Source organism: Ursus americanus, chromosome 8, assembly GCF_024610735.1.
Source record: "Ursus americanus isolate L20-20 chromosome 8, mUrsAme1.1.p, whole genome shotgun sequence".
Taxonomy (NCBI): domain Eukaryota; kingdom Metazoa; phylum Chordata; class Mammalia; order Carnivora; family Ursidae; genus Ursus; species Ursus americanus.
This window is the reverse complement of record NC_142134.1, coordinates 24083348-24093767: the sequence shown is the minus strand read 5'-3', so window position 1 is coordinate 24093767 and position 10420 is coordinate 24083348. Positions and strand designations below refer to the sequence as shown.

General features: G+C 41.8%; 1 pseudogene; it reads right to left on the bottom strand.

Annotated features, from left to right (window-relative positions):
* Positions 1-1542: 1542 nt before the first annotated feature.
* LOC123789461 (dolichyl-diphosphooligosaccharide--protein glycosyltransferase subunit KCP2 pseudogene) lies at positions 1543-8059 on the bottom strand (annotated as a pseudogene).
* Positions 8060-10420: the final 2361 nt, after the last annotated feature.

Below are 10420 nucleotides of genomic sequence, written 5' to 3'. Positions count from 1 at the left end.
AGGAATAAATAAGCCAATTTGTTTCTAGTTGTTCACTGACTTACTGCCTTAGACTTGGTTATATCCCAGCTTGATTCCAGCTGGCCTCTTGGTCTCTAGCCTTATCGCATTCTTCAAACAGCTTTGGGATTCATCTCACTTCTCAAACTTCTGCTCTAAATTACCCCTGAACATGGAAAAGTGCTTCTAGCAAGTCTAGGGGAGGCATAGTTTAAAGCAGTCTGCTATACGTAGATTTCTTTGAAGACTTGCATTTTATCATAAAAATTCATGTGGATTTTGCTTATTTCCTTATTTTGTCTTTCAAATAAATGTTTTATTTATTCATAAATAAAAACAAATTAAAAAAACCCAGAAAAGTTGCAGGGACAGTAAAGAAAGTTCCCAATTCCCTTGCCCAGTTTCCCCTAATGTTAACATCTTATATAGTCATGGTACGTTTGCGAAAACTAAAAGATCAACATTATACATTGTATGCAGTAAACTCTAAATGTTATTTGGATTTCCCCAATTTTTCCACCAATATATTTTTCTGTTCCAGGATCCTACCCAGGGTACCACGTTGTATTTAGTTGTCATATCTCCTTAGTCTCTTCTAGTCTGTGAAGTTTTTCAGTCTTTCTTTATTTTTCATGGACTGGATTAACTGTTTTGAAGGGTTCTAGTCACAATTTTGTGGGGTGTCCCTCAATTTGGTTTTGTCTGATGTTTTTCTCGTGATTATATTGGGGTTATGGGTTTTGAGGAAGAATACCATGGGGATGACATGCTCTTCTCATCACATTTAAGGGTACTTAATAGCACCATGACTTATCACTGATGATGTTAACCTGAGTCACTTGGTTAAGGTAGTGTTAAGGTTAAGGCAAACACTACCAGGTTTCTTCACTGTAAAATTAAAAAAAAATTTTTTAAAGACAGTAAACACAGTGTGATATTAGTTTCAGGTGTATGTGAAACGATTATTTTTTCCCTTTCCCTACTCTGTTCTTAGAAACTTGAGTCACTAAGCCCAGCCCACGCTCACAGGAAGGGGAATTAAATTCCACCTCCTGGATTGGGGAATGAGGACATATATTATTTCAAATTATTCTGTAAGGAAGATTTGTCTCTCCTCCTCTATTAATTAAATCATTTATTTATATCGGCTTGGTGTCTAAACATAACACTTTCTACTTCCAAATCTATGAATGGAATTAACTTTTCAGAAACCTGTATCCTGAGGATTCTGAGAAACATAAACAAAACCCATGCTCCACTAGGTCGCTTCCTTGCTTCTTCTGAATCATAGGCTTTAATAATAGTTGTGACTGAAAGAATAAGTGAATGACACAGGTGAGCATGATCATTAGTGTTGTCTGAGGGTAAGGATGTTTGACTCTAACACCAGTGTCTGACCAAATAGTGACTCATATTTCTTTCTTTCTTTCTTTCTTTCTTTCTTTCTTTCTTTCTTTCTTTCTTTCTTTCTTTCTTTCTTTCTTTCTTTCTTTCTTTCTTCCTTTCTTTTTACAAAGAATAAACTTTATTGGAAATTCAGGGTCAGTTTCTCTATTTGCTCCTCCCTGTGATTTTGGGCGGTGTGAGGAATGGAATTGTTGTCTGGTACAGATTGGAGGAGATCTTGTTGTAGTAGAGGCCCGCCATTGAAAAGGTGAAGCAGGTGGTAATGCAGACTTGGTGTTTGAGGCCAGATGCAAAGAGAGCCAACAGGAGACAGAGAAGAATCTCAGGGAAGATTTTTGTTTGGAATCCTTTGCCAAAGACAGCATTCTCCAGGTTACTGATGGCAGTGAGAGAGAAGACTAAAAGGCTGGAGCCCAGCAGGCCCACCCTTGATGGTGAGCCACTGGGTGCAGACCAGGTGGAGGCTACACATGTGCATCCCGAGAAACAGCAGCAGGGACGGCAGGGAGGAGAGTGCAGCCAGGTGCGGTACCCATGGCTGCCATCATGTCCTCCCGCTGGGCCCTATCGCTGCTTTGGGCCAAGAAAGAGGGGCGCCCAACTGGAGTGGTTTTTGTGCCTGTCATCCCCTCGTATTTTTCCTTTTGATACTCCTTAAGACACACTCAAAATGTTTTATTTATTTTTAAAGATGTACTTATTTTTGAGAGCGAGAGCGTGCGCACACAAGAGGGGGTGGCGGGTAGGGGGGAGGGACAGAGGAAATGAGAAACTCAGACTCCACACTGAGCCTGGATCCCTATGGGAGCTCAATCTCACAACCCCTAGATCATGATCTGAGCTATAAACCAAGAGTGGGCCCCTCACCACTGCGCCACCCAGGCACTCCTAAAATTCTTTTGTATTAAGACTAAGTGCCAGAGGAGTAGCTGATCGAGCCATTTTCCGAAAGTGACTCTAAACTACCCCTTTACAGCTGTCTTCAACAACTCGGTACCCTTTACAACACAATAAAAAAAAAGCTAAGACGAGGTGTAGTGTCTCTTTAAAATAAGAAGCCTAATTAGAAGACTCTCTAGCATCCCGGCACCTGGAGGCCTATTCCCCCCCTCCCCGCCCACCGGCCTGAAATCCTGGACCAATTGCAGAGTGGCAGTAGCTCCTACGTGTTCTCATTGGTCTTCACCCAAGATGAAGGCGGGGCTTTGAGTATAAAAAAGGGGAAGGCACAGCGAGGTTGTTTCTGGCTTTGCTGTTGCCGGTTGTTAGTGAGTGAATGTAGTCTAAAGTTTTACACGCGTGCTGGTAGCTGAAAAGTTCTCCGCTGGTTAGGAGGGGGTGAGTGGAAAGCCCCAAACTTCTCCTAGATCTCAAGGGAAATTTTGGGTAGCTTACTTAGAAATGAAAGGTGAATGAAGAAGAAAAGGGAATCTAAGCAAACAATATGAAGCCAGCCGTTTGCAAACAGAAAATATCTCCTAGGAGGTTATGGTTACTTCCTGAAGTCACTTTATCAGGCATATCTTCCTTGAAATACAGATGGAGGAGAAACTTTTCTAACTACTAGGGTTCCTAAGGGGAGTTCTTGGAGAAACTTGACAACTGAAACTTCAATTTTGAGTTTTCTCATGCTCAAATCTTACTGGAGCAGTCGCCTGCTTTTAGTTGGCTTCTCTTTGACCTCTAGCTTAGAAGTTACTTCAGCAAAATCACTTCCAGTTACGTTAGTGCAGCTGTATAAACTCTTAACAGTACGTAGCTCTTCTGCTTGAGGAAAATTCACTAATCTTGCTTTCCTTACAAATCTTCTAAATGCTTTTTTTCTAGCCTTCATCTGGAGTTGTAAAGTCTCCATGGGAAACTCCTGTCTAAAGTAATGGCAGAAATTGAGGGAAAACTACTTCTCCCCTGTTTAAGAGACTAAAAGTTGGATCGGCTTAGCTGAAAAATATGGGCAGAAAAGGAAGAGTACTACTGAATTACATTCCTTTGAGAAAAGGCAGTGTCTTTAGTGATATGTAGTGAAGGACTAAAAACTCCAAGCATCCTGTAGCTTGAGTCTTCTTACCAGAGAGTTAAGGTTTATTAAGTACAGTCCCCTAGAAAGCAGTTGCCTGACCTGAAAAGTATAGAAAAACCTGTGGGCTGAAACTCCCCTACTTAAATGTGGAGTTGAGGGGGAAATGTATAACCTTGGGCTTTTCGTGAGAACTGCTTACCTGAGCGCACTTTTCTGATGAGTGAATGGATAGAACTCTTTACAGTGGGGATAATGAGGAAAGGCTCTGTTTAGACGGCTACCTAGAGCACTAGGAGAATTGTGAGGCTTCCTTGAGCTTATTGAGGAAGTGTCCTAGAGAAGGAATAATGTGGCGTCTTCGTAACAGACTGATCAAGAGTATCCTATGTGGTGGATATATTATCTTCATGATTTCCCGAGTGCTACATAGCAAATTGTGTTGCAGTTTGTGTTCAGCCATGTAAAACTGTTTTTTGTAAAAATCTATCTAAACCCCTAGGTCTACCTGCCCTAAGAAAAACCTGGAAAAATGGGGCAGAAGCATAAGGATACACAACTTCGTCTACCCCCCTCTCCATGAGTGGGGAGTTAATTTTGGTAATACCGTGTTTATGAAGGAAGTAGGGCTTAAGAGAGGGCTTAAGAGCCTTGTAGATCTTGTGCTCAAATGTGTAATTCTGCGTTGAGCAACTTGCTTGATGTAGAATCGCTTAACAGATGAGATCTGGGATCTTGAGTCCCAGCCTTTCCAAAGGACACTGCTAGTTGATGGTTACATTTAGAACTGGGGTGTGGAGCCAGAGTGGGGTGTGGGGAGGGGACTCCAACAAGATGAAGAAGCCCCAGGACAGCAGTGAGTGGCGTAGCTTCATGGCTGCCCAACACTGAAAACCAATTTTCTCATTACTTATCCTGTAGAGTTCTCACCTGTAACTGTCTCTTTACTGATAGCGAAATTTCTCTGCTAATAATTCCAGAAGCCAGTATACCAATATTAGTGACTTAACGGTCAACCAAGAATACACTTAAACGTAAGTGAAGTCTAAGATAAAGTGCATGGTATATTTTGTCTATTAGCCCCCCTTCTACTTCTGTAAACCTCATTAACTATAGAAGCCAAAGGAAATGAAAAGCAAACCATATACACAGATTGAGAAAATACTGACCCCTCAATGGAAAACTGGAGACACGGAAAAGTTGGCTTTTTTGCACCTTAGAAACGCTGGGCAAAACCATTGACCCCCTACTGCTGGCCTAATTGAAGGACTCAACTGCAGGTGAGTCCCATGAAACTGGCGTCTCTGTTGCTGTTACTGCAGAGGCTTCTGGAGCCACATGACTCTAGCACACCAGAGTATGATGAAGGGTTAGGAGACCAGCTTGTAGCTAAGACTGTAATTGGAGATGGAGGAGAAGAGATCGAATATCAAGCTTTTTAAATGTCCAACTTCTTTTAGAATAAGACCTGGAATAGTGCATGATTCTCCTCCGCCAGTGGGAATTTGGCCAGGCTTTAGAGCATTTCATCTGTGTGGATGCCTCTGAGCTCTGGTCTGATGTGCAGTCTCCCTGCTTTCAGGCCCACTGAGCTCAGTTCAGCCCAAACCTCTTAGGTTTTCTCTTAAAACTTGTCAGGGATTTAGCTCTTTGTAACTCAAACTGACTAGTTTCAGGGTGGCGTTAATAGAAATGCTTCAGTTGTGTCAAGACCATTTTGGGTTCAACTCACTTCTTGGGCTCCTGCTTAGTATCCAGTGTTTACTTAGAACTGCTCAGCACCAGAGTTCAGTGCTCCTTTCCTAGGGAACTGGTTGTTTGCTGTATCTTATTTCTTAGCACCAAATCTTAAATTGTCCTTAATCAAAAACCAGTATCATTACCTCAACTGTAGTCAGCCACTGAGATAAGTACAAGCAAGAGTAGGAAAACTCTCAAACGTGAGAGAATTCAATGATAAATTGTAACAAGGTGAACTAAAACTCTGCCTCTAGGAGAAGCTGTGTGTTTCTCAGTGTTTTATTAAAGGTAGCACTCTGAATATCAAGACCCTGTCCCACCATAAATCTACATGTAGGTGAGGCAATATTGTCCTAATTCAAGCCAGTGGGCTTTGAACTTTATCTTGATGCGTGGCAGAAGTCTGCTCTAGGAGCTGCAGGGGACAATGTGTACTTTCACCAGCTTACTGTCCCAACGGGCCCAGAGAACCTCCAAGTTTACTGGGGGAAATAGTTGAAAATGTTTAAATGTGATACTTAGGCTTGTTAAAGTCGCCCACTAGTTTGTCTTTTAAATTTTTTTTTTTTTTTAAAAACAGTCCCTTTTAAGGAAGACACGTCAAGCTTGAAGCTGTGATTACAGCAGTAACTTCTCCAAATTCTCAGGGTCCCTTTAGGGAAACTCCATGTCTAGGCCTAATTTCCTTTCTTCCTCTGGCAAATTTGAGTAGAAATGACCTCACTGTGGGTCTTTTAGGCTTCTGTGATGTGTTTCAGTGTTAAGTTTGAGGTCTTAAATGAAATGGAGATGGAGAAAAGTCTCGAAGCTTCAGCCTTCCCTATGGTTCTGATTACTTGGATGCATAAAGCAATCTGCTTACATAACAGCCCTTTCCCAGACCTGATTCTGTTTAAAGACTGGCATTTTTCTCTTCAGGGAGCTAATCCTGCAGAAGCCTGTGGGTGTGAACTGTGGTGGCCAGTGGTTATCCAGGTCAGTTTTCCCCTCCCCCACCTCCCAGACCAGAGCCATGATCACAAGACTAGTGACTGCAACAAGTGACTGGCTGGAAGACAAAAACTCTTCTCTGAAGATTATGAGTGAGATTGGTCTGTAGGTAAGGAGATTGAATACCCCTGTGCTGAGCACACTCTGGAAGGGAGGCCTTGCCCTCTAGGAAACTACAGCATAGCTTCAGGAACACAAACACCTATGCCTATGGCTCAAGGTGCTTAATCAGTTGCAACACACTCTCCACGGTAAAGCGTGAGGGAAAGCATGCTGGGAATCAGAACCAACTTTGAAGTCTGGCTGTTATTCTTTGAAGTAACGTTGAAAAGTGTTGTAGCCTTCTCCTTTGGCCTTAACTTCTCATTACAATAAAATCCATAGTGCCCTTGTTTAAAATTTGGTGTCTAATCCAGGCACAATCCTACTCAACTGGGTGATAGAAGTGGCTTTTGAAGAACCTAATGGAGTGAAGAGAATGAAGCTTCATTGCAGTATCAGGAAGGCCCACAAAATGTGCTGACCACAAAATGTGGTCTCACTTCCCCAGTGGGATGTCCTGGTGGAAGCAAGGCCAAGTTTTGAGCTGAAGGAGAAGCTTGGAAAAGCCCAGGGTGGGTGTGTTGTTTGTGGGGTTTTTTTTTTTGTCTGTACAACCACTGGTGTGGTTTCTGAAGCCTTCAGAGAACTGAGGGATGTTTACATTAGGGGTGACAAACTAATGGACAAGCGGTAACTGTCCAAAGATAACTGCTGTAGTGGAGGGAAGACGAGTAGGTGACCCTCCTTTCACCTGGTTCCTTGAATGCAGCTATCAAATCATTCTGAACACCTGTGAGTTCAACCGGAGATCTAAGAAAAGAATTGCTGTAATTCTACAAATGGAAAAGGGACTACTTTTTCAATGTAGGAGGTGCAGAGAAGTGAATCTGTGGGGATATATCAAGATAAATCGCAGGGGTGGGGGGAAGAGAGGGTGCATCAGGCAGCTACTGGAAAATGATACAGCAGTGGAGTGCAAAATCAAAACTTTGGGAAGTCTGTTCTGGGGAGGGGCATCCCTGCCTGAAAGGTGCTCAGGTGGAGAAGTGGGGCAGGATCCTAGGTGAGACAGTGTGGTCTCAGCATCCCTGGGATCACAGAACAGGGGTGCTTGAGTGTTGGCAGAGTTCCCAAGCATTGGTACGGGGAAGCCGGCTGTAATTAGTGTGGCCTGGAATGGGTTCTCAGCTCGGTTTGCCATAAACCATGAACCATGGCATTATCAGGTGACCTCTCCAGGGGCCGAGCAAGCCATATAACTGCGGTGACGACTTCTTCCCACAGGAGGAGTGGCATGTGTGCACAACACAGCCTGCAGTGCTCCTTTAAAGCAGCATGAAAAGCCTTCAGGAAATAAAAGCCACATAGAGCAATCCAAAGCAGTTTACACTGAGCCTGGCCCCGTGGTAAGAGGCGGTGCAACTCTGCCCCGGCACAGACGACTGAGAATCAGTGCAACAGGCACCTCCCCCAGAAGACCCGCAGGAACATCAGGTGAAACCCAAGTGTGTGGATCACAGAACTGAAAAACTGTGCTAGGGGAAATAGCATATAGAATTTGAGGGTTCTTTTTCTCATGAGTGTATAGGCTTTCACTTTAAAATTTTGTTTTCCTTTCAACTAGTTTAAGTGTTAATTTTCATTTTTACTTACACTTTATATTCATTTTTGGCTTCCTTTCACTGTATTCAATCTTGTTTTTGTATGTTTTTCATAATTCTGGGATCAAGGGTCTAACCAAAATACACCCAGGACCAAGTGTATCACCCTGTTCTGTCTACCTTGGAGATTATATATATTTTTCACCTTTTCCTGGTTTTTGATCTCTTTGGTTTTGTCTAGTGTGTACTTCACTGGGGTCATGGTTGATACTTTTTTGTTCTCTCATCTATTCTCTGGACGAAGACTAGGGAAAATTCACAACAAAAAACAGCTAATACTCTCTGCCCTAGACTTGGTATGGATAGACGTATAATGGAGATGTAGATTCAGAAATGATAAAGATACTAGGTGGGCTTGAACAAAAGACACGAGAATCCCTTAGCGTAGAAACAAAAGCACTAAAACATAATTAGGTTAAAATTAAAAATGCTTTGAGATGCAGTCTAAAATGGATGCTCTAATGGGTAGGGTAAATGAGGCAGGAAAGAGTGACCTAGAAGACAAAATGGTGGAAAGTAAGGAAGCTGAGGAAAAGGAAAATAATCACGAGGGGAGACTTCGAGAAATGTGATACCATAAGAGAGGGGAGGGGTATTAAGGAGGGCATGTATTGCATGGAACACTGGGTGTTATATGCAAACAATCATGGAGTACTACATCATTAGTTTTTGATGTACTGTATGGTGACATAACATAAAAAATTTAAAAAAAAAAGGAAAACTTCCAAACTTTGAGGCCAGCACTACCTCAATCCCCAAACCAAAGACCCCGCCAAAAATTTAGACAAATATCCCTGACAAACATGGATGCAAAAATTCTCACCAAGATACTAGCAAATAGGATCCAACAGCACATTAGAAGGATTATTCACCATAACCAAGTGGGATTTATTCCTGGGCTGCAAGGGTGGTTCAACATTTGCAAATCAATCAACATGATCTATCACATTGATAAAAGGACAAGAACCATGTGATCCCCTGAATTCAGAAAGAGATTTGACAAAGTACAGTATCTTTCTTGATTTTAAACTCTTCACTGTAGGCATAGGGGGAACATACCTCAATATCCTAAAAGCCATATCTGAAAAGCCCACAGTGAATATCATTCTCAATGGGGAGAAACCGTTTTCCCCCTAAGGTCAGGAACATGGCAAGGATGCTCACTCTCACCACTGTTCATCATACTAGAAGTTCTAGCCTCAGCAGTTGACAAAAAGAAATAAGACCTTTGAATCTGCAAAGAAGTCAAACTCTGTCTTCGCAGATGTCATGATACTTTATGCAGAAAACCCAAAAGACACCACCCCAAAATTGCTAGAACTCACAGGAATTTAACAATATGGTGGGATATAAAAACTGCAAAGAATTCAATTGCATTTCTATATGCTAACAATGAGAAGAGAAATTAAGGAGTTGATCTCATTAACAACTGTTCCAAAAACTGTAAGATAACTAGGAATAAACCAAAGAGGCAGAGGATCTGTACTCTAGAAACTACAGAACAGTTATGAAAGAAATTGACAAAGACACAAAAAAATGGAACATTCCATGCTCATGGTCTGGAAGAATAAATACTATGAAAATGTCTATGCTACTCAGCAATCTACACATCCAATGCAATCCTAATCAAAATACCATCAACTTTTTTCCACAGACGTGGAACAAATAATCCTAAAATTTGTATGGAAGAAGAAAAGACCCTGAATAGCCAGAGGAATGCTGAAAAAGAAAACCAAAGCTGGTGGCATCACAATTCTGGATTTCAAGCTCTATTACAAAGCTGTAATCAAGACAGTATGGTACCGGCACAAAAACATCCACATAGATCAGTGGAACAGAAGAGAACCCAGAAAGGGACACTCAACTCTATGGTCAACTAATCTTTGACAAAGCAGGAAAGAATAGCCAATGGAAAAGTCTTTTCAACAAATGGTGTTGGGGAAAATTGGACCATTTCCTTACACCATACACAAATAGACTCAAAGTGGATGAAAGACCTAAATGTGAGACGAGAATCCATCAAAATCCTAGAGAATACAGGGAGCAACTTCTTGCTAAACATTTCTCCAAAGGCAAGGGAAACAAAAGCAAAAATGAACTATTGGGACTTCAAGATAAAAAGCTTTTGCACAGCAAAAGAAATAGTCAACTAAAAGGCAACTGACAGAATGGGAGAAGATATTTGCAAATTGTATTACAGATAAAGGGCCAGTATCCAAATATCTATAAACTTCTCAAACTCAACACCCAAAGAACAAATAATCCAATCAATAAATGGGCTGAAGACATGAACAGATACTTCTCCAAAGATGACATACAAATGGCCAACAGACACATGAAAGATTCTCAACATCACTAGCCATCAGGGGAATACAAATCATAACCACGATGAGATACCACCTCACACCAGTCAAAATGGCTAAAGTTAACAATCAGGAAATGACAAATGTTGGCGAGGATGTGGGGAAAGGGGAACCCTCTTAGACTGTTGGTGGGAATGCAAGATGGCACAGCTGCTTGGGAAAACAGTATGGACATTCCTCAAGAAGTTAGTTACCCTATG